At 47.8% G+C, this 25839-nt stretch overlaps 1 pseudogene; it reads right to left on the bottom strand.

Moving 5' to 3' along the window:
* Positions 1-25839, bottom strand: part of LOC111960979 (zinc finger protein 423-like) — an 88808-nt pseudogene that overhangs the window by 50459 nt on the left and 12510 nt on the right.

Raw genomic sequence — 25839 nt, 5'->3', positions numbered from 1 at the left:
ATATTTTCATACATATCTGTTTTACCGTTTAGACATTAAAGCACATATGCATCTAGTCGCCCCATTCTATTTTTTGTATTTGGACAAATTCACTTATAGTGTATGAGTCTCTGCTTTGAAACAGTCTAAGGCTATAGACCTAACATTCACCGTTCCCTGAGTCATTACCCCATAATCATGACTTGAGCTTGTAATACTGCCAAAGCATTCAATTGAAACACTTCTCTCTTGTAAACAATGGCAATTATTATTATGCTAATACCAATGGTCTGCTGAGGACACGCAATGCAAGATCAGGATTCGGAATCTTCTTGTTTCTGCGGCAACAACATTAATTCATTAATCAAGTCCTTCAGCTCGTTATTTTTCCGACAAGGTGTAATTTTGCATCATCCTTTACTAATGATGTGCTACAGCTCACCTCTAATCACGAAATCACAAGAGGGCAGAGGCGCGAGATGAGAGGTGCGAGGCATTCTACTGTTCCGTGAATGGAATGTAGAAGTGATCAGGAACAGACACCTCCCCCCCACACACCCACCCAATCAGCACCCATCCTGGCCATGCCGAGCCAGGGCTTCATTAGCAGGTAAACATCCTAATCGTCACATTAGAGCCGAGAACGATAGGAAAGCTGAGGAGAAGAACGCGAGGGAGTGGAAAGAAGAGTGGATAGCGGAGGCCATTATTGTTACAGACACCTTGTCAGTAGAGGTGAGGAGACCAGACTGGCCTCTCAAATGTAGAATACACCCCCCCCCCATTACTAAACCCCTCACCCCACATCTCTGCCCACTCACCCCAGAATCACCTCCTCACCCCTGTACCCAACACAGGCATCACTGCCTCTCACACCGCCATACTCCTCATTCACATATCTATCCTTCCTGTCCCGCTAGTTCATTTCCTGCTTCCTCTAACACTGCCCCTACAGGCCACTGCCCACACAGACACAGCAGACACATCCACATTACATTAATGAACAGCATCTATCATCATGCATCTGGCCAAAACATATTGGGCTCATAAACACAACACAAAAAGCCTAAAAAGAATCCCGGCCCGCATCCCCACCCCCTTCCCACAACCCCCACCTCAGTAATTAGAGGTGTCCTTGACTGCGAGATGGACTGCTTTTCACACTCATGGACCCTTCCACTTCAACAACTCTGCTCCAATGAACACCCACTGTGTCTGCGCACACGCACACAGTTGGGTTGATAGAAAGGTATGGTTTTACAGCCCGTTAAGTTCTGTCCTGGTCTGATTGAGGTTGCTGATGTCTGGGTAAGTGTGTTGGAGGAGCTCAACAGTAGACACTGGTATCTAACTGGTATTATTAGCATTCATACTCTGTGTGTGACCGTGACCATGCCTGTGTGTGACCCTGGCTGTGTGTTGACCAGACCTGTGTGTGACCCTGGCTGTGTGTGACCATGCCTGTGTGTGACCATGCCTGTGTGACCCTGCCTGTGTGTGACCCTGGCTGTGTGTGACCCTGGCTGTGTGAGACCGTGGCTGTGTGAGACCGTGGCTGTGTGTGACAATGCCTGTGTGTGACCCTGGCTGTGTGTGACCGTGGCTGTGTGAGCGCATCCAGGCGAATGTGATAAATGCAGCAACTCCTTCACAATCACACTTAAACTCCCCCTCACTTTCTCTTTTTTAGTTTAGTTTATTAATTCGACCATTTAAAAAACAAGCACACATAAAACTTGAAAAAGCCATACATGCACACACAAAGTCTGGGACTTATTTACACTGTGGTCCTCTTGAGACTGGTCTGATTGAGGTTGCTGCCCCTGAACAAGGCAATTAACCCACTGTTCCTAGGCCATCATTGAAAATAAGAATTTGTTCTTAACTGACTTGCCTAGTTAAATAAAGGTCAAATAAAAAGTAAAAAGACAAGATGCTAGACAAGATCAAACACAGTATGGCAGTGAAATAAGCAAACAAAAAMATAATTCCAGTTACATCATAGGGGTTATTCATATGGGCACAGAAGACATCAAACATATTTTTACTTTATTTTTAAAGCAATGGCCGCGTCTGTCTTACTTTAGTATCTTGCGTCAGTATCAGAGGGCCAATACCAAACCCACAACCATCTGGCCAAGTATGTCATACATACAGCACTGTCACTGGCTCAACCTGTGACCCATTTGGAAAAGTGGATGTTTATGCCGTTCTCTCTCTCCATACTCCTTCCTGTTTGTCTCCTGTGACCGTGTCTGAAATCTGTCTTGCCTACTATTTACTAAAACTGCATCCTGTGTGTTCTGATCATACTACTTTGAAATGTACCATTTAGTAAAAACTAATGCAGTAAGCAACACATAAACAGACTTGGTTCAACCATACTTGGAATACGGCAACTAATGTGCAGTTGTGTTGACTCCCGCCATTCGTTCATTTTGGTACAGCGCATCATTTTATCCGATTATCAGCCATTGTCAAACACACGTGAGTCTGAAAAGACGATTCTCTTCTTCAATAGTGTGCAGCGAATTCTACTGGATCCAAAGCCGAAATGAGTATGACATCCTGGCATTCAAAGCATACTCACTTTTTGAAATGACACATATTATACTGTAAAACACTATTTTTGCATACCCAAAATACTATTTAGAAGTACGGGTATTCAGACTAGAGGTCGACCGATTATGATTTTTCAACGCCGATACCGATACCGAATATTGGAGGACCAAAAAAGCCGATACCGATTAATCGGACGATTTTTTGTTGTTGTTGTAATAATGACAATTACAACAATACTGAATGAACACTTATTTTAAATTAATATAATACATCAATAAAATAAATTTAACCTCAAATAAATAATGAAACATGTTCAATTTGGTTTAAATAATGCAAAAACAAAGTGTTGGAGAAGAAAGTAAAAGTGCAATATGTGCCATGTAAGAAAGCTAACGTTTAAGTTCCTTGCTCAGAACATGAGAACATATGAAAGCTGGTGGTTCCTTTTAACATGAGTCTTCAATATTCCCAGGTAAGAAGTTTTAGGTTGTAGTTATTATATTAATTAAAGGACTATTTCTCTCTATACGATTTGTATTTCATATACCTTTGACTATTGAATGTTCTTATAGGCACTTTAGTATCGCCAGTGTAACAGTATAGCTTCCGTCCCTCTCCTCGCTCCTACCTGGGCTCGAACCAGGAACATATCGACAACAGCCACCCTCGAAGCAGCGTTACCCATGCAGAGCAAGGGGAACAACTACTCCAAGTCTCAGAGCGAGTGACGTTTGAAAAGCTATTAGCACTCACCCCGCTAACTAGCTAGCCATTTCACATCGGTTACACCAGCCTAATCTCGGGAGTCGATAGGCTTGAAGTCATAGTGCAATGCTTGAAGCATTGCGAAGAGCTGCTGGCAAAACTCACGAAAGTGCTGTTTGAATGAATGCTTACGAGCCTGCTGGTGCCCACCATCGCTCAGTCAGACTGCTCTATCAAATCATAGACTTAATTATAACATAATAACACACAGAAATACGAGCCTTAGGTCATTAATATGGTCGATTCCGGAAACTATCATCTCGAAAACAAAACGTTTATTATTTTAGTGAAATACGGAACCGTTCCGTATTTCATCTAACGGGTGGCATCCATAAATCTAAATATTCCTGTTACATTGCACAACCTTCAATGTTATGTCATAATTACGTAAAATTCTGGCAAATTAGTTTGCAATGAGCCAGGCGGCCCAAACTGTTGCAAATACCCTGACTCTGCGTGCAATGAACGCAAGAGAAGTGACACAATTTCACCTGGTTAATATTACCTGCTAACCTGGATTTCTTTTAGAAAAATATGCAGGTTTAAAAATATACTTTTGTGTATTGATTTTAAGAAAGGCATTGATGTTTATGGTTTGGTACACGTTGGAGCAACGACAGTCCTTTTTCGCGAATGCGCACCGCATCGATTATATGCAACGCAGGACACGCTAGATAAACTAGTAATATCATCAACCATGTGTAGTTATAACTAGTGATTATGATTGATTGTTTTTTATAAGACAAGTTTAATGCTAGCTAGCAACTTACATTGGCTTCTTACTGCATTCGTAACAGGCAGGCTCCTCGTAACAGGCAGGCTCCTCGCGAGGCAGGTGGTTAGAGCGTTGGACTAGTTAACCGTAAGGTTGCAAGATTGAATCCCTGAGCTGACAAGGTAAAAATCTGTCGTTCTGCCCCTGAACAAGGCAGTTAACCTACCGTTCCTAGGCCATCATTGACAATAAGAATGTGTTCTTAACTGACTTGCCTAGTTAAATAAAGGTGTAAAAAAAAAAGTTTTAAAGGCAAAATCGGCATCCAAAAATACCTAATTAAATCGGCCATTCCGATTAATCGGTCGACCTCTAATTCAGACACGGCCATTGTGTGATCCAGCTTGGTCTGTCTCTGTGCACGTGTCTGTCTTGATCCTGCCAGTGTCTGTGCTGTGCTCTCAGCCTTGCTCAGTGTGTGTTCTGTCCAGGTGCTGGGACTGCTGTGTGTCCCCGAACAGGGACTCAGAGGGCCCCTGGCTCCCCTTCGCCATGCGTTAATGAGCAGTGCATACGCAGGCCATATCGATCCAGGGGAGAAGGCATGGGCAGGCGCTCTGCGCCCCGTTAGCCAGCCACACAGGACCAGGGCCTCGGGGCACGAGCACCTTCAATCAAACCATCCATCACTATCTCTTCATCTGCATACAAGCCCTCCGAGCCCAGCCCCACGCCGCCACACACATACTAAAGAGTAGAGCAGCCACTCCTCCCATCACCAGAAAATAACACTTCCCTCATTAGGACTGTCTGTCATACCTCTCAACTCTTCCTGGTTTAGGAGATACAACCTTATAGCTTCTGAGTGTCTTCCCGGTCCACCAGAGTCGACGCTACCTCTAACGACAGAGGTAGGCCCTAAATTAATTGTATTGGTGAGCAGTACACTCCACCCAGCACTGTGCCCTCCCTGGTCCAGAGACCTAGCTCGCTCTATCTCCCTCCCTCTCCCTCTCTGGCTCATGCAGGTATCAGATTAATTACTGCAGGAGTGCTCTTAACATCTGGTCGAGTGTCAGGCCTATCGGGGGAGTGTGCTCCGTCGCCTCTCAAAGGGGCCAAGGTGTGGGATAAAATAAGAACAGCGGCGGGCGTCTGGAACAGCGTGTCTCTGTGTGATACCGGCAGGGTGACAGTCTAGAAGACTAGTAATGGGGTGGGCTGAACAATGTGTTCCCTCTGGAGCCGTGTGGGAGTGTGAGGCTAGGTGAGTATATGTGCTGCTATGTATGAATAGTCAAGTAAGCAATGTATGTGTGATAGGATGTGTTTAGGTCTTGTTTGACCTCGTTTGTGACAGTATTCGTATTATAACATCCTTTATTTATGACTGACAAGGCTCCGGACCTTGCCCACCTCTCAATCTGTAGGGTTGTAGTGAGCTGCAGGTATACAGGTCAAGAGAGCTGAAATTAAGGCGTGGGCTGCCAGCTTTATGTTTTCTGTAATTAAAACAGCATTAGGCTATTTATTTCCTCTCCCCGTGCGGAGCTGATTGGGCATGAGGGAATGCGGGACGTGCCTAAGCAGAGAAGAAGCACAATTACACGCCATCAGCAGACAACATTAACTCACTAAATAGGAACACGGCAATACAACGTTATTATTTTGGGGGAAGATTAATTCAGGGTCAAAGCTAACATTTATAATACTTTGCGATGAGCATCACGTGGGGCGGTAGGACAAAGGGGGCTAGGGTCACGCTACACAATGAAGAGGATGGTGAGGAGGAGGAAGGAGAAGGGGGTGATTTTCTTCTCTTCTTCCCTGGTTCCCTGGCCTATAGGAGGAGAGGAGGAATAGGAGCTCTACAGCTCAGCCAGAGAGCCTCTCTCTCATTAGCCCCATCGGTCTCAGGACCTCCATTAGCCTCATAGCTAATGTGTTTCAGTGGGCAGGACTGACCTTAGCTCTGGAGGGGTGGGCTGTCACTACTGCCACTGGGAGAGGGGTGAAACTATTCCCCCCCCACACTACCCCCCAGACTGGTACGTCCCTGAGATGCTGTCCACCATCTAGCTTAGAAAAACCAGGGCAGTGAGTGTTTCATTGTCTTAGTAGAGGCCTCTATGGGTAGTGAGAATATTGAAATGGGTTAGAACTCAAAAACAGTCATTATTATTACAACCTGAACACCATGTCAGGTCAGTGAGAAACTAGGAATACCCAAATGTAATGCCAAGACAATTACAGAGTGCAGATTGCAGGGGGAAAAAGTGAGGGAACAAAATAGCGGAAGGAAGGAACTGAGTTTGCATGAATAAGCAAGAGAGAAAGAGAGGCATAGGTTGAAAATGTAGAGAAAGACAGTTGCTAGGTCGCTTCCCCCTCTTCCCTGAGCTGAGGGGAGAGAGGGATAGAGAAAGAGAGAGAGGGATAGAGAAAGAGAGAGAGAGAGGCCTGCCCTCCTTTAGCATTCTGTCCACATTGGGGGGATAAATTATTCACGCCCGTGGAGACAACCGCCTCATGGTGTAATGAGAAGGACACGCATTTATACCAAATATTGCTGTTGGGAAACTATCGATCAGAAAGCTATTTGTTGAAAGTTTAGTGTGGAAACCAAGACTGTCAGCGTGTTTTAATGTGACTGGCAGACCAGCCGCAAGTCCCACCCCTCACTCTCCCTCTCTTTTCTCTCCAGCCAAATAGCTTCAGTCTCTCAGAGAAAATTAACATTTATTTGTTCTAGAGGGTTGAGATGGAAAGAGAGAAATAGGGAAGAATGAAATGTGTAAACCAGACATTATTGTTGAACATGTTGAGAGAACACTGATTGAAGACACCATGGACCCTTCTTTAAAGGGACAATCCACCCCAACCATTAATTCCTATGATTAACAGTTAAATATTGTTAAATAACACTAATATGTGAATATTTTTTTTACAAACAAATGTTTAATTTTGTTGTTATAACGAGGTTGGTAAAGAAACTCAAGAAACATTTTTGGAAATCTGTTGCAGCTCAAGTCAACTACAAAACCCACAATAGAATGATATCTTTCTCTGGGCTGGCTGGCTAGCTAGGTAGCTAGAAAACAACTACACACAATAATATGAAAGTCAATATCAGCATGTGAAGTAGCTAGCTGTAAAATCGCCTAAACAAACTGCACTGTCAATTTAGGAGTCTTACTCACTGAGTTCAACTTGCAGGTTGTCTCTGCCAGTGAGCTATAAATGGCGTCTCTGCCCAAAGCGCAGAGTAACGTTGCTTTTTTAGTTTTTGTAAAGAGATGGGAAACTCCATTAGAATCGTATTAACGTCCATTATGTTGCCCATAATTCGTCAATGGGCCGCATGGTGCATTCTGGGTGATTCTGGGACAAGGAGAGCTCTCCTTCAAGGAGTGATGAGAGTCAATTGGGCGCTAGCTCAAAAATAAAACATTAGCATGAATTTTGTGAACAAGGAGTACAACATTGCAAATATTTTCCAAGGTGTGAGATAATTAACTTGTTCTTTGTAATATCGAATAACTTTGGAATCGTGACATTACGTACTTTCGAGGAAAATAGGCAGGTTTCTTTCGACTCATACCCTAACTTTGAGAATGGTTTGCCTGACGATTAGCATAGCAACACCGTGACGCAGCATGACAACGTGAATGCGATGGTTCGACAGCCAGGGGGGGGTTTCCACAGACACAGGGCAAATTGCGACATGGTACTTGAAGGAGAAGCAGAGTTGAATAATTTGGTACATTGTTTAGATTAAGCACATCTAAGCGAAATATATACTTTGTCATGACGATATAAACAGACGGATGTGTTCTAGACAAGTATGACCATACCATCTATTAGCTGATTTGGCGATCTGGACTACAGGTAATTGTTTTAAAAGCGGTATGAAAAGTGATATTGTGTTCATCTCCCGAGACGAGAGTTATATAGCCATGACGCGCTCCCACACAATTTCCTGATTTTCACAGACGGACAACTTAGAAGTTAAATCATGGGGACAATTTTTATTTGACCCACTGACAGAACATAGACTTTCACCAAATTGACAGGAGTGTCCAGAATTTTATTTCTGGGGATGGATTATCCCTTTAACCCTTGATATCTCATGTTAGCAGTTACCAGGGCTGGATAGAGTAGTCTGGCAGTGGTACCCTTCAATCACTGATCTGATCCATACTACACTGGATTAAACCAGGGGAGATGGCACTGAAGTTACATTACACCACTGTTCACACCAGTGATACCAGAGATATAGAGATGACGATATGAGATCTCAGTTTAGCCTTCAGTTTGGCTCACACACACTGTCTAAGGCTAGGAGTTCATATTTCCTTTAGGGTTGAAATCAAACAGTGCTTGGATTGGCATGCACCAGAGGAAGCCTGTCAGTCCTATGGGTAGAGGCTCTTCAGAGGGGGTTTATGGTTAGGGCATGTTCCTCTATTAGGGCAAATCTGAATGATTCTGCAAAGAGCCCACACATACACACTCACAAGTACACCCAGAATTATAACGCCCTTGCCATTTCTTTACTTGTGCTAGTGGATAGATTAACGATGGACCGGGCGTCATCATAGCTTAACTTTAATGCAGGTCTGCAAGAACTCCCAGAAAGAAAAAGGAACACTCCCGTGCCCCCTACCCCTCCTGCTCTCTCCATACTGACCCCCCACACACATCCCCAGTAGCCCCCAATTCCCCACTCCCCTCCTGGCCTCCCCCCGTCTCTCCTGCAGCAGTAATAGATGAAGATATTCCTGGCTGGTAGGGCGCAGGGGAAATCAGAGCACTACCTGTGCAGAATGTGTGTGGGCTGGAGGGGATAGGGGCCAAGGGCCTGGGCACTCTCGTGAATACCTGCTGGCTGTCAGGGGGAGAGGGGGGGGCGGGGGGGCTTCCATGGATGTTGGGGTTTCTAGCTGGAGGGAGAGGATGCATTGATGAAACTACATATAGCTCTTAAACTACACACTCTTCAGTAAAGAGTTCCACAGGTAAACCTAGCGTAAGCACTCATACCTTTTTCTAACTACCATTGAAGACATTCCGGCACAGTCTATTCTAAGTCTCTCCCCATCACCTCATGCACTGCCATGTAGTCAGCCACAGCTGGTGTGTGTGACGGCCCAGGCAGGGAGCAGAAGCTGTGCTTTCAGGTCTCAGCTCCGTCAGGAGATGCTAATAACCCTGCACTTACCGCCAGCGACACCTTTCCCCTCCCAGCCGTCCCAGCCCCAGACAGCTATTACTGCCTCACTATGCACTGGGCCTGCCAAAAACAGCACTACAATTACAATATCAGGGATATGCACAGGGCTGCTGAAGTAAAGGAAGAGGGGGAACTAAATAAAATACTGACCCGACATACAGTGTTGCGACTGAAAGAAAGGTGAACTATGATAATTGCGCAAGATCATCACTGTACTGACGCAGTATAGGAGTTCTTGGAGTACAGCTCTCAACTCAGCTCTCACGGACCAGGGTAAGAAGTATTTCTGTTACATTAGACAAAACACCCTCAAAATCATACAGACAATCCTAACACCCACAGCATCATGCATAACGCATGCACAAACACACATGCGTTGGGGGCACCGTAGCATCTCCACTGGTGCAGGTCTCTAATGAAGCCCCAGTTGTGACGGCATGGAGGCGTCTCTCTCGCTCCGACGGGATAATTACGCTGCTCCCTAGCAGCTGAGTTTGGCAGATGTATGGGAGGCAGCGCGCGGCGCCGAGCGCGCCATAACGAGCGCCGGGGAGCGGAGGTGGGATTCGGCAGGACCCCGCCATCCGCCATTAGCAGGTTGGCACCGTCACAAATGAGTGTTTTTCACAAGAGCCCGGGAAGGCTGGGAAATTCCAATAAATTTTTGCGCTATGTCGCAGCACATGAGACAGTGTTGGGAGAGAAAGAGAGAGGGATGAGAGAACCAGGGAGGAAACAGAGAAAGACGAAGGGTGAGAGAGAAGGGAACAAAAGGAAAGGTTCACGCTGCCATGACCGGATTAGTCACCTCTCTCAGCACAGGGAGCCCAGAGCAGTGCACCCTGGGAAATTACTGAATCAGAATGCATTGATTTTCTGTGGGGAGGGAAAAAAAGTGAAAGACAAAAAAAGGCCTGAAAAACAGTCATGGCTGAGAATTAGGGAGGAGATTGTATGAGACCTTTGTATTATTATTGGGAGCAGAATAGAGAGAACACCATTGTACACAGCTGTTTGAGAGGGAGACGATAAGAACGGGACACTATTGTTACAGCATTTCTCCAGTGCCCTCTCTTCCTTTCATTTCAGTCTCTTCCCATCGTCTTACTTTGTAATTAGGAAAACACAGCCAAGATAAACCTTGAGTACCTCACTGCTAAAACAGCGTGTGTGTGTTTGTGTGTGTGTGTGTGTGTGTGTGTGTACAGAACATGCCTGGTTGTATCAAATGTCTTCATAAACTACCCCTAGTGTTACTATCCCAACGCCACAGCAGCAACCTTAGATCAGTGAGATGCAGTGTACCTCGTCCGGCTGCATTCACCCACAACTGTATTCCATATGCATGAGGATGACTGGTACTGGTTTGATCTGCTGCCATGTTCCGCCTCCCTCCACATCAGCAGCAGCTGTATCATTTAACGGTCATTTGTAAAACACCGTCAACAGCAATCAGTGATCACCAATCACTAATGAACCAACCCTACCTATGTCTTATTACAGCCTGAATCACAACCAGGAATCAGTACACACTTACTCATGACAAAAAAAGAATGGGCGCCTCGCTCTCTTCCTCTCACTCCATCCCTCTCTCCCTCCATCCATCTCTCTCTCTGATGCTAAACGATCGATTTCAAGGTGACCCTGGCTGAGGAGAGTGTTTTCCTCTCGCTGCTCCAGCCTGGTCCCAGTAATTAACACCAGCGCCTAATGAAGTCCAGCTGCTCACCCGCGCAGACTGAACGCGTGCCAAAATCCGGGAGAGCCCCTGTCAGGCAGCCATCGCTCTCCTCACACCCCCACCCTCTCTCCTCTCCTCTGCCCTCCTCTCTCCATCCTCCCATCCCTGTGTCCGTCCCTTATCCCTCTCTCCATCAATCCCCTGATCTTAACCTCTCCGTGGCTTTGGAAGGTCAGCCTCCTTCCATCAGTGGCCATTCTGGACATCTCTGCCCCCCTCCAGGTTGCTGCCATCAAAAACACTGATCATGCAGTCCTCCACTACTTCTCCACCTCTTCATCGCACTCCCTTTCCCTGCCAAATTACCTTCATTCCCCACCGTTCAACTGATCCCTTTTCCTGCCAACTCCCACATCCCTCTCTCTCCACTGACCTAATAATCTCTTACTTACTATTTCTCACTCTTTCCATCAGTACTGTCTGCCTAACTGCCTTTTCACCAATGAGACCAATTCAAGCCCAGTGTAACCACAAAGTCGACAACTTCTTGATTTGAATTTGGGGATTGATTCTATTATTTGGGGAGTAATAATATACAGTAAAACAAAAAGTTTGTAACAAATATTTTGAAATCCCAGAAAACCCGTGGCAGCTTGGATCTTAATCCACATCAGGTTGCCAGAGTTCTCCCAGCTGTACCGTTCCCTCATGTTGCCTCCCTCCTCCCCTCTCCTATTTAACCGTGTGATGCTCACTAGCCCTGTATCAAAGCTACACGTGTCTGCCAGCCTGTCACCTCTCTGGGAGCCTCGCTTTGCATCCTGGGAGTGGGGCTTTGAACACAGAGGACGCCTGCCTCTTCCACTCACACACACACACACACACACACACAGAAGCTAATAGGGAGGGTGGGGGGGTGCCGCGCTGGGATCTCCACCCCCGCCCCTCAGCAGCTATAAGGAAGGGGGCGTTCTGCAAACTTTCCCCACAATCCTTTCTAGCTGACATCCCGGTTGATCTGGGAGTGGAGAGAGATGAGCTGTGACATCCTCTCATAAATCCCACCTGGAGCCTCGCTGACATATCAGACTCAAATCACCTCCAACAGACAGACAGGAGATGCTAATTAGCGCAGATGAGTTAGCAACTTATCATTTTACCTGACTTCATCAGAAAGACAAAAAACTATCTGCCATTCTAAGTGAACTATGAGGTACCAGGCCAGTAAGACCCTTAGAGAACCATGGAAGTCAAAGATGAACTGATTTGCTCTCTGTTGATTCACTCGTCTCTATTACTCTCCTCCCCGTCCAGGACTACCTCATTCCTCCATCTCTGCTCTCTGTCCTCTGCCGTGAGCTCGCACTCAGGACAGTGTGATGTATTACGGCGTGTGATTCTCTACTCCCATGCACCCCTCCCCCCAAGCTCCCCCGTACTGTCTCTCACCACCGCACGCCACACCTTCCTCACCAGCTGCGACAGATGCCGCCGTCACTCGAGAAAATAAATTCAGAATACTTAACGAATTAAGCGAGGAGCTAATTGTGGCTGGCCCGTGTTCATCATGCGCAAAAAGGCAAGCGGCTTGTTTGTCTTTTAACAATTACCAGACAGAGCAGGGAGAGGGGGAAGGGAGGGGGTAATTGTCCCATTCTCCCCAGCAGCTGGCTCAGCCACACCTGGGCGGGTGTGAGAGCCGGGTGGGGCGGGGACGAGGGGGGAGAGGAGATGGGCAGGTGCACCTCTGCCATCACTAAACTAAGCACAAGCCGACTTGAGGTATGAGACGCAAATACACTCTCTACCACTGTATAACACAGACATTAAAGTCTGGGCTGGCATTAGTGCTTGTACGCACAAACTAGTGTTCATACTTACACTGGTATAAAACACACACTTAAAAATGTATTACATGCTACACCCCCTTTTCTTTCTCTTCATTCTGCACACACACACGCCAATTTTCCATTCTGTTCCCACACATTTTGGAGGAGCTCCCCCTGAGCAGTTCTCTTATAGATCTCCAAACAGCTTGTAATTACTTTTAATAAACAGCATAAGAAGCAAATCAAGCGCAAACATGGAAAAAACAAGCTCTCAGGGGGATCAAACAGCACTCAGCCTTGCAAACAAACACTTCACCAACATCAGAGCTATTTTATTCTTGCTTTTTTACATTCAAACATGTAATGCTCAGTGGGGGTAACTAGAGGAATGCAGTAGAGACCGGCACAGAAAGACAAGAAGTGAAAGAGGGAACGACAGGAATACAATGGCCGGAAAGTAGTTACTATTATTGGGTTAGTTGCTACCTAGATTCTGTGGGAGGCTACCTGACTCTGACTGGCTGGTTGCCTATGACCATGTGCATACGTGTGCTCATGTGCATGTAAACATTGCAACAACATTACATTATGTTGTCTCTATGACGAGAGGTCTCCTGACATTCTGTGGAACAATTGACACCTCTCACCTCCTATCACAACGAAACAGTCTAGTAGATCCATAAAGGAGCAAAACCAAATCTACTCACCCTCCTCTCTCCACCCATCCCTTTATCCTACATCCTTCTCTCCCTCCATCCATCTCTCCATCCATCCCTTTATCCTACATCCTTCTCTCCCTCCCTCCCCATCCCTCTCTCCCTCCATCCATCCCTTTATCTTACATCCTTCTCTCCCTCCCCCTCCATCCATCTCTCCATCCATCCCTTTATCCCCATTCCGCTCTCCCTCCCCCATCCCTCAATCCCTTTGTCCTCCATCCCTCTCTCCACCAATCCTCCTTCCCTGTATCCTCCTTCCCTCCATCCCTCTCTCCCTCCATCCTTCATCCCTCTCTCCCCCTCCCATCCTCCCTCTAACCTTTTCTCCCTCCAACCCTTTATCCTCCCTCCCTCCCTCATCCCTCTCTCCCTTTATCCTCCCTCCCACCCTCTCCCTCCATCCCTTTATCCTACATCCTTCTCTCCCTCCCTCCCCATCCCTCTCTCCCTCCATCCATCCCTTTATCTTACATCCTTCTCTCCCTCCCCCTCCATCCATCTCTCCATCCATCCCTTTATCCCCATTCCGCTCTCCCTCCCCCATCCCTCAATCCCTTTGTCCTCCATCCCTCTCTCCACCAATCCTCCTTCCCTGTATCCTCCTTCCCTCCATCCCCCTCTCTCCCTCCATCCTTCATCCCTCTCTCCCCCTCCCATCCTCCCTCTAACCTTTTCTCCCTCCAACCCTTTATCCTCCCTCCCTCCCTCATCCCTCTCTCCCTTTATCCTCCCTCCCACCCTCTCCCTCCATCCCTCTCTCCCTCCCTCCAACCATCCCTCTCGCCCTCCACCCCCCATCCCTCTCTCCCTCCATCCCCCTCTCCATTTTCCATCCCTCTCATCCTCCCTCCATCCTTCTCTCCCTCCATCCCTTTATTTTCCATCCTCCCTCCATTTATCCTCCATCCCTCTCTCCCCTCCCCTCTGGTGTTCTGGCTGGCTGGCTCCAGGTGGTGAGGGATGTGCATGAGGGGCCTGTCATCTGTTCCCATGTTCGTAGCATCTCTACTGTGTGTTACTAGGTGTGTTACTAGGTGTTCAGTGGAGGCCAGTAGAGAACCAACATCCTCCAACAGACCACATTTACACTGCAATGTTCTACAGTCAGGGGGAATAACAGTTATGGAGGAATACTTCAGATGGTGACTATTTGAAGGAGTTTCATAGATGATACAATAATTATTTGAGCAGTGGACTGAAGGCAGAAGGCAAAGCTTTCATCGCTCAAAAACGCTGCCTTATGGCTATCAGGCTGGCACGGGGCGCACACACACTCATGCACGCAGTGGAGTGAGCCATCATCCACATTATCCACATCCATTGACTCCTAAAGCTTTGTGTGTGCTGCCTCATTAGGTCTTCAGTGACACACAGAGCCCACACCAGGCCTCTCTCCCCAGCACCTCTCCCTCACTCGCTCTTCATCTCGACACACACACACCACGCGCAAACACTAAAAGGAGACTGCTCAGGCACTGCCCTAGGGAATACTCCTCACACATTACTAGTGGAGCGCAACACAGGCATACATCACTAGAGGCCGATGGCTGGGCCGTCACAGGAAGAGTACAGGTCTGGCCTCAGTATAAAGGGTTAGTCTCATGATGTCACTGAAGAGCATGCATGGAATAACACTTAAAACATCACAGGAGGACAGAAGGCATCTTAAACATCACTCATGCATTAAGGGTAACATATGACTTAAAGTTCTAGACAGCACCACTACCGTTGGGAACGTGGCTCTGATAGTAGGCGCTGATTTACCAGTGAGAGGTCAGGTGTGCGCCAGAGTAGAGGAGCAGTAACATGAATAGTAAAGTACTGTGACATCACTTCTGGGTTAAAGGGATCAGCCGGGACGCCTTTCCGCCCCGCTGCTCATCTGGGTTCATGCTCGGGGCGCTAGCTCGCTAACTTCCTTGAAATGAATAAGTAAGAATTATGAATGAGAATGCATCATTAGCTGGGCTCCCCCGAGGGCAATTAGTTTCAGGTGAGTGGCTGTACCCTGGGCCTGGCTGGGAGGGGGGTGTTCATCATGCACACACAACCATCGGGGGTGTGGACCTTTACATTGGTGTGCAAAGAATATGAGAGGGTTTGTGTTGAGAGTGGGCGCTACAGATCATCTTTACACTGTAGCCATGCCAGTAAGCAGTCTGCTGCTATTTCTATTTGATTTGGAGTATTTTACACTATTATCTCGTGTGCATCATGCAGTGTCCTGCCATATGGCCCTGTTGCCCTATGTAGCCCTATGGGCCGGTCCCCCTCCCCACTCTTTCCCAGTGCTCAACAGGCAGGGCTCCATTCACACAGCTAGGTACGGAGAGAGAAGGGGGACAAACCTTGCAGATGGGCAGGTTCTCCTACAGGCCGTCCGACAGGCAAGGTGGGTGGAAAGAGAAGGCAGGGTGACAGTTAGTCAGTAGGTCCATGATTAGATGGGGGTTAGAGGGGGGGGTTCATACATGGGGGGTTATGGTGGGGCAGCGGCTACCGTAACATGCACCGGATACTCTCTCTGTATCATTCAATGTGATAAACCAACTCACTCCTCTCTGTTTTCCTAAGACCCGGGTTAATATCCAGTCACAGCTCATGTCCCAAGCAAATAAATATGATGGAAATACCCATGAAGAAACTCATGAGCATCAGTCATAAGGCTACAGCGCTCAACTAAAGTGGTTGGATCCAGAGTTCGGTTTTTCAGACTGTGGCCTTGCTGAGGGGAGAAACTCTAGTAGGTGCTTTAATGCGTGTCTCCATTACACTGATCTCTTCCACTGGTACAGTTACTGGAATGGGGAGGAGGGGGAGAGCGAGGGGGTGGGGTAGAGGAAAAGAGAGAGAGTGGGGGGGGGGGGGGGTACAGCTAAATCTACCAATAAAAGAAGATGAAAGTCAGGTTAAACACAATATGCTAATTGAAATGTGTTGGCTGATTAAGGCGATTGAAAGGAGAGTGGGCGTGCTGTGAGTTCTGGGCGCCGGTGATTAGTGCGGCATTAGTGTCTGCATGCTTTTCCTCAGGACGTGGTGGAGAGAGCAGAGCCGTGTGTGTGTCGATGTGTGTGTAAAGGAGAGAGCGAGAAGGGGTGGGGGAGAGGCCATGCGTGTGAGATGGGAGAGCTCCTCAGCTCTCCCATCTCAGCCTGTCCTGAAGTATGTCTGCCCACGCGCACAGACATGCACAAAATGGCGCGCCGCTCGCATATTCTGGCCAAATATCAGTAGTAGCAGTAGTTCCGTACAAATATTTGTATCAGCTACCATGAGTTTGTACAACAGAAGGGTGCTAAAAACAGCTGGGTATCGACAACCACAATACAGTCTCTCTCTTTACCTTATTTGTTGCTGTAGGTTGGGTTGCTAAGGCAGTCTCTGCTCGCTCTGAATTCCCTTTTCACTCTTCCTCTCCCTCACTTCTCTCCCCGCTCCCTCACTTCTCTCCCCGCTCCCTCACTTCTCTCCCCGCTCCCTCACTTCTCTCTTCTCTTTGTGTGTTGGTGTCTCTCAGGACCACACTGGCCTTTTTTTCGCAGGCTTTATTGTTTTCCGCTGTGCAGCTGCAAAGCATGGAGGAGCCCCCTGCAGGTGTGAGTATGTGTGGTAACGCTCTGCCCCCCCTGCTTCTCCCACCCCTGCCAGCAGGGGGCGGGGCAGCGCGCTGGGCCCGTTGCCCCGCTGAGCCCTGCCAAACCGGGGTTAAAATTACGCTCTGAACGCATAGAGCACTGTGATTAACCACACAGGTGGGACCCCCAGTCGAGGGCCCAGGGGGTGGCCCCACTGTGGTGCACAGCACCCCCTCAACAACCCCCCCCCCCCCCAACCTYACACCCCTCTAGCCTATAAATAGGGAAGATGCAGAACCACTGAACTGTATGCAGTTTCCTAGAACAACCCTTCCATCCCTATTCCCCGTCAATCTGAGGAAAACAAAATGGCGTCGACACTGCTGTGAGAGCTTTTGTCTTAAACGTAAAGGCTTCACCACATCATACGAAATAGTCATTTGTAGTCATGCCTGATTGCCTGTAGTTAAATAGCTACGTCTTCATGGACATTTAGAGGCTCTTAAAATCCAAACCTCAATCCCCACATTAGTCCTCACTAATGACTTCAATCTGTTCTTTAAATATTCTATCGTTCTCTACTCTGGTCTTTTCTCCTTTACTTCAGAATTTCCCAGCGTTCCCCCTTTCAGCAGCCACGTTTCTAATATATTGTCATCTCTCCTCTGTCTGTCTTGCTAGTGGTATCCCTCCATCTGGGGGAAAGGAAATGAAAGTGATCTGGCCCTCTGACACTCTCTCTCCCTGGGAAATGAGGGGCTCTGGTCCGACACTCCTATTGTTCAGCATGTGGCCTCTCACTCCCTCTCTCTGTCTGCTTCCCCCTGGAAGGGCTGGACTATTATTATTGCGATTATCTCCATCGTGCGCATGCACGCAGACATGGGCATCAGTCACAGCCCACACGGCAGGCACGCCGCAGGGATTTACAACACAATAGCAGAACACCGGGGTGTCCCCACTGGCAGGTTATCACCCCGGGCCAAAATGGCTTCTCTCTCTCTCCTCTGCCCTCCATCTCAGGGTGAGAGATGAGATGTAGAGTAGCTGGCTGTTTGGCTTTGGGAATGTGTAGAAATGTATCGTGGGCGGAGAGTGTAAATAGTGTACACAAAATAGCAGTTGGTGGGTGTTAGTATACTGTAGGATGTACTTATTGGAAAAGTGTAAACATATGTCAAATGTATTATTTATGACACCATCAAGTTGTTTATTCCTATTATGAAACATGGTGTTAGGAAGAATATGGGCACTTACTTTAATGATCAAATACACTGTTGAAGAGGATTCGAGTACTAAGGAATTACTGTATTAATACATTCATGTTGAAGAGATTAAGAGGAAAAGGTACAAGTCTTTAATAAGAGAGAGCAGTTTCCACTCTCTCTCTCTCTCTGTGTCTCTCTGTTCATCCCATTATATCTGATTTAGTCTGACAGGGTTTTTAGGAGGCCATGGGTACACTCTACACTGCTTTACCCTGTGAGCAGTTAGTGCAGCTTTGGGGGACTCTATCACATTACTGGATTAGATTATACAGTTGGAGGTCTCTCTGCCTCCCTTCAAATCACCTGTCCACCAGGACAGAGACAAACGCTGGCACAGCCATGAGGAAAGCTGTATAATCACATTCCAGTCTCCCGAGCTCTCAGTGCAAGAGGCGTCACTGCAGTACCTGGTTCGAATCCAGGCTGCATCACATCCGGCCGTGATTGGGAGTCCCATACGGCGGGGAGGCCGTCATTGTAAATAAGAATTTGTTCTTAACTGACTTGTTCTTAACTGACTTGCCTAGTTAAAAATATAAATAACCTCCCAGTGGAGAAACGCTTGACAGGTCAATGACTTAGATACTGAGTGACATGCTGACAGGCCAATGTAATGGGGGGGGGGGGGTCTTTAACAAGGTGAGGGAGAACATAGGTAAACAGGTTTATCTGTGTGTTTGTTGTGAGTGTACGTGTCGTGTGTAACAGAATAATAATTCTGCTAGCGTAATCACACGTGACAGTGTGAGCTGTCTGAGCCGTGTTGTCTCCTCTCCACCCAGCCATGGTACGTCTACATTAAACAATCAGAGAAATAGGAATGGACGGGCAGTGGGAGAAATACACCCATTCCCCTAGGCTCACTGCCTCCTGGAGAAGGCCTCTCGTATGGCAGTTGCCTGGCGCACCACTCAGATGAATTAAAACACCAGGTTTTTACACCCCCTTTTCTCCATGTAATCAAGGACTTTTCCATGCCTGCTCCTCCACTTCTCCCCGTCTCATCGATTACCCTCCGCACTCAAACTTGGCTAGCAACACGAAAATATATCCGCAGCTAGTGAGGATGCATGCATAACAAGCCATCTGAGGGGAGCATCAACTTCAGCTGAACACATCCGTTCACAGAGTTTTGCTAACCACCCATGTACCTCTTCACTCTACAATAACTGTGTCACAACCTTTCCACAGAGACAGTTCCAGGTATAGGCTTTAGGGAGATCTCACCATCTTCAATGCTAAGTGAGTTTGTGTGTGTGCATCCCCACACTCTGTGGGGTAGAGGTGTATAAGAAAAGTGACAGTGGGGAAGTTGCACAAACCCCCCCCCACACACACAGACACACAGACACACACACACACACGAGTATACTCGCACAGGAAGGAGATAGGAGCCGCATTGAGCAGATGTTGGAGCTTTCAGGAGGTAAACTGATTGAGATGCAGTGTCACCTTGTTAATGATCATCCAAGACAAAACTGGGAGGGGAGAGCGGGGGTATGATCACACCTTCACAAATGTCACTGTGGATAACAGGGCCGGGTAGGTGAGGTGTCTGCAGTTAACATCTTCACCGTGCAAATGTGAAGAGAGCAGGGATGTACAATTGGGAGGTGTGTGTGTGTGTGTGTGTGTGTCAATGTCAACTGCGCAGGTGAGTTTATTTCAGGTATCTCAGTTACATCAGGGGGATTTGTTATGAGAGGGGCTGAGATAGTATATATGACAAAAGATACCCACCCAAGCTCAACCACAACACACACAGACCTGTGACGGCAGATGCACATTAATAACATTTATGTAAATGTAGGGTGAATGTCTGAACACCAGCGAAGTAGCGGAGAGGAAGAAATGAAGTCGACATGATTATCACTGCTGACAAATGCGTCGACAAGGTATCATTAGTGATGTGACGCACAGACAACACACACTGAAGACCTCTTGTTCTAGATCCCTCTCTCCAAAACTACCTGTCTGCCACAATGGGGATGAAGACTGTATCCATCACCTTACAAACTGTAAACAATGGAGTAGAATGAAGAATAACTTCACTGTTGCTACTGTTCTAGCTAACAAACTAATGTATAACATAGAATGTGTGTACAATGTAAAAATCTGAACATGTTTCAGGACATTTTAGGTTGGAAATGCCTAGTGAGAACTAAGACTTGCGCATTCTGAAGGGTTTCTATAAGGAGAAAAGAGGGTAAAATATCAAAGCTCAGGGATAACCTCAGCAGTCATATATCAAAGCTCAGGGATAACCTCAGCAGTCATATATCAAAGCTCAGGGATAACCTCAGCAGTCAATATCAAAGTCAGGGATAACCTCAAGCAGTTCACATATCAAAGCTCAGGGATAACTCAGCATCACATTATCAAAGCTCAGGGATAACTCAGCAGTCATATTCAAGCTCAGGGATAACTCAGCAGTCATATATCAAAGCTCAGGGTAATCAGCAGTCTATATCAAGTCAGGGATAACCTCAGAGTCACATTATCAAGCTCAGGGATAACTCAGCAGTCATATCAAGCTCAGGGATAACTCAGCAGTCATATATCAAAGCTCAGGGAATGACAGCAGTCATATATCAAAGCTCAGGGATAACTAGCAGTCATATATCAATAGCTCAGGGATGACCTCAGCAGTCATATATCAAAGCTCAGGGATGACCTCAGTCATATATCAAAGCTCAGGGATAACCTCAGCAGTCATGTATCAAAGCCGACAGATAGCGTAGCTTTTTAATGATTGTTTCGTAATCTGCTCAAGAAAGAGAGGAGCGAGAGGGAGAGCAGAAAACTCCTCCTCTGTGATCTCTCCTCAATTTTCTCACCACAGACGCCTCGCCAGATAAAGGTAAAGACACTGCTCTTTTTCACTGTTGAATAAACGTCATCCATTTTTGAAGAGGGGTTCGAAAGAAATAAAATAATAACATTATTGAAAATAATCTGCCTCAATTCCATAATTAATCTCCAGTTTTTCTGAAATTTACGATGTTAATTAACCCAAAATTCCCTCCATGGAGGCTAAGAGAGACGAGCGTTCAGCCTGCCCCCCTTCAAGCCCCCCCCTATCTCTCCCCATCGCGGTACAGTCTTTTAGGGGGAGAGAGCGCTCTGAAAGGAGAGGATTCTCAGGGTAGAGGGCTGAAGGTGGAGATGGGGGAGGAGAGAGAGCATGGGGACATGGATGGGATGGGCTTTCAGCCCTCAGATAGGAGAGGAAAATGAACACAGTGTGATGGGAAGTAAGAGAAAAAGAAAACTGGGCTGGTGAATGAATCCAGTGGGGAGAAGCTCTGTTCCCAGCCAGACTGGGCTGGGCTAGGAAGCAAGCCTGTACACTATAGCTGTGGTTCTGTTCTGTACCAGCTCTCTCTCTCCAGACAACTACTGCAGGACTCAGGAGGACCCACGCACTGAAAATACATCAACCGGCACAACTCTGATATCAGCTGTCAGGCCTGGAGAAGGCTGGGGAGTCGCTGTGGCTCTCAGTGTTCTGCCGTTTGTTCTCCCAAATTACTCACAGGCCAAGCTTGTTAATCTACACTACAGTACACTGCGGCAGCAATTATTAGTTACAGAATAACAACACAGAGGGAGGACGCCCGTAAAAAACTACAGAGGAACTTTTCAGTTGAGCACACATACCTCTGTGCTGCATCAGAGCCTGTTAACCTGACTTGCCTTCAGATAGCATGTGTTGGGAAATGTCATCCACCTGGTGGGAATCAGGGGGGAGTCTGTCTGGCATCTTTGGGCTGCTTTTAAGGTCTCGCTAACTTTGTGGAGACCTAGTTACAACATATTATTACAATGATATGCATACTGTGGGTGAGGTAATATGCCGCCCTCATGTGATCGTCCCTGCCTCCTAACTCTCCACTGTGTCCTCTACATCCAGGTGTGGATGTCAGTACGCGGTGGTGAACACACAAGGTAAGTAGTGGGTGGCCAATCAGACCATACAAAGGAAATGCTCTACAGTGCCATTATTTTATACTGCAGAGGACCATGTTGGTTATTCACCATGTGACTGATTCATAAATTACTAAACTGAACCTGCTATTTACCGAAACCTTAGCATTTTCATATATTGTACGTAGACTTTAATGTTACTGGTAGAGCAGAGAAAAAACACTTCATCCTTATAATGTCCTAGAGAGTGTTGACGAGAGCTATTGCCTGGGAGAAATTCCAGTGATGAGGAGGAAAAAGGGAGAGCAAGAAAAGGAAATGTTTGTTGTCCTTTTACTGTACACCACGGCCTGCAGTCACAGCCCTGGTCGCATAGTGAAGAGTTAACGGAGCAATCAGACCTGCAGCCGCGGCCTCAGCTGCGCAGTCAAGTGTTAGACAATGGAACAGCTGTCGGGTGCGGCAGCTCCAGAAATAGAGCTGTTCATTTCACCTGTCTGTCTCACACCTGTGTGCTGTGCAGGCCGGGGAGAGAGAGGGCGAGGGCTAGGCCAAACAGAAGGCTGTGGAGCCAGAGGAAACTGAAAGGAGAGACGTGCACAGAGATAACAAACACACGCGTAAACACACAAACAGGAAGTAACTAGGCTGACTCACCAATCATGTGATTGGCGACGTGGATCTGGATCTCCCGCTCTGTCTCGAAGGTCATTTGGCATTTGATGCACTGGTACGTCTTCTTCTGCAATGCAACAGACAGGTAGACAATCATTTTAGAGAGGGAATCAAACTGCTCATTCACTCACACAATACAAAAAGGATGTACTGGGGGGAGGGGGGGGGGGATTTCTCCTTGCTGTTACACTGAGCTGAAACAAAAGCGGAGCTAAGGATTGAGCGTCCCTGGGACCTCACTGTCAATATCTAGTAGAGCGAACAGGCCACACAATGCCTCAGCAGGGCCGAGCTGCAGGCCCCGCCAGGCCCAAATGAAACGCAGCCATGAATTCACACATCTAACTGAGCACAACTTCTTACTGACACGTTAGCCACTGGGAACTGACACACTGCTAGAAAATACCGTTAAAATGCTTATAGTATTGTATGAGGGAAATCTTTTAAAAGCTAGGCTATTTTTGCACCCATGATAAGTATAAGTGGGAACAACATGGCGTCAACTGACATAATAAAATAAAAATGACATTAAAATCTTTAGATTTCAGATCACACAAAAAGGATTAGGAATGATTGAATACAATGACGTTAATTAGATTTGTCTAAATGCAGGGCCATTAAACGTTTTGTTGGGTTGGCAATAACTTCCATTTATTTTATACTGCAGAGGACCATGTTGGTTATTCACCATGTGACTGATTCATAAATTACTAAACTGAACCTGCTATTTACCGAAACCTTAGCATTTTCATATATTGTACGTAGACTTCAATGTAAATCAATGTGCTGATCCAGCCATAGTGGGGGAAAACATTATAAGTGTGTTCTTACTTTAGGGATAGAAGAGGCATCAGTCACCTTCTTGGCCCCGCTGTTCTCCGGGCTCATCTCGGGGTGGTCCACCAGAACGTGGCTCTCCAGGTCCTCCAGGGTCTCAAACTTCACAGCACACTCGGGGCATCGCAGCCCAACCACAGCCTTCTCTCCCCCGGCCTCCTGGGGCGTGGTGGCCCCGCTGGGAGACTGGCCGTTGGTAGCCCGGCTCATACAGCCAGCACACAGCCCATAGGGAAGCCCGTTCACATCCAGCTTCACCAGATCCTGCTTGTTCTTGAACTCCTTGAGGCACAGGGCACACTTGTAGTGCTTGTGTTGCTGCAGCTGGCCATTGGGGGAGGAGGAGGCTGAGCAGCCCCCGCCGGCTGAGAGCTTCTGCATGTGGAAGGTGCCGTGGATCTTGAGCTCCAGGGTGGAGGTGACCGTCTGCATGCACACCACACAGCGGAAGCCCGTCAGAGAGTTCCTCAGGTCCGGGTGCATCTGGCAGTGCTCTATGAAGTCCTCCTCGCTCTGCAGGGGCATCTTACAGATGCGGCACGTGCCCGTGTCCAGGCTCTTGCTGTGGGTGACCTTGTGTTCGGTGAGCGTGAGCAGGGAGGGGAAGCGCTCTCCACAGATAGGGCACATGTAGTGCTTGGCGGGACCACGGTGGGTCTGGGCATGCTCCCTCAGGCCGTTCTCAGAGAAGAAGGTCCGTGAGCACACGTTGCACTTGTGGTTTCCCTTGATAAAGTCGGCCTTCTTCTTGCGGGTGCCGGCGTCGTCGTCCCCGGGCTGGATGTTGTGGTCCCTCAGTCGGTGGTTCTGCAGAAGACTCTCCATAGTGTAGGCCGCTCCACAGATGTCACAGGCGTACATGGGCTCTGAATTGTCCAGCTCCTCCTCCCCTCCGCTGGCCTCATGGCTGTTGGCTACATCCTGACTCGCATTCTTTAGCAGCATGTTCTGCAGGTCAGCCTGCTCCGTGGCCACTGTCGATCTTTCGCTTCCTCCCCCACGCTTGGAGGTCTGGGTTACACCGTTGGGTGTGCCATTCTGGCTTCCCCCATTCCCAGTGCCATTCCCCCCATCAAAGACACAGTGCTTCTCCCTCAGGTGCCTTTCCAGCAGAACGATGGCGTGGAAGGCCTTGCCACAGAAGCGGCAGTTGAACTTCTTACTGTGGGTGGTGATGTGGCACTGCAGCTCCACCTCTGTGCAGAACGTCTCCCCACAGAAGATGCACTTACGGGCCTTGCTGGTGACACCGGGGCCGGTGGGGTGCCCCAGGTGACTGTGTTTAACGTGCAGCTCAAGGTCACTCTCCTTCCGGAAGTCCCAGGTGCAAGCTGTGCAGCGGAACATCTTCTTCTCGTTGCTGTGCTTGACAGCCAGGTGGACCTGGATGGACACCTTGGAGTCAAACACTTCCTGGCACAGCGTACAGTGGTACAGCACAAAGGTGTGCATGTCCAGCAAGTGCTTCTGCAGATCATCCACTGAGGAGAACTGCTTATCACAGCTCTCACAGACGTACTGGGTGGACGTGGTGGTGTAGTGGACTGTCAGGTGCTGCAGCAGAGACTCCTGGGAGTCGAAGTCCTCTTTGTTGCACTGCGGGCAGGACTGCCTCCTTAACTGTACTGTAAAGCTGGATGGAGGGCAAGCGGGAACAAACTCTGTTTCTCAGATTACAGTTAAGCCTGTACCCCACTGTCTACACAGCTGGGTGTCTGGACATCCCCCTCCCTATTGTAGCCATTCCCCCCAGTCCTCCTCTCATGCCTTTGTGTCCGTGTCAGGATAAGAGTCATCCTGACACAAGTTAAACCCGGCAAACACAGGACGAGAGAGAGGCTCGGCGGCCCGAATAAAGAAGGGATTGAAAAGCCAAAAGGGCCTTAACTGGGGTGAATTCTTTGGCTGCACAATGAAAGCGTGGCCCCTGACAGGCTGTCTCCTGATGTGAGCCGAGTGGAGGTAGAGAGCAGAGGGGAGACTGCTCACGACTGACAAGGTACGCCGTCCTCCTGGAGCCCCAGCCATGTACTGCACACATCACACCACATACAAAGGAGCACTTGCTTGC

This window comes from Salvelinus sp. IW2-2015, linkage group LG4q.1:29 (genome assembly GCF_002910315.2).
Source record: "Salvelinus sp. IW2-2015 linkage group LG4q.1:29, ASM291031v2, whole genome shotgun sequence".
Classification (NCBI taxonomy): Eukaryota; Metazoa; Chordata; class Actinopteri; order Salmoniformes; family Salmonidae; genus Salvelinus; species Salvelinus sp. IW2-2015.
The sequence above is the reverse complement of the archived record's forward strand: the minus strand, read 5'-3'. Positions and strand labels throughout refer to the sequence as shown.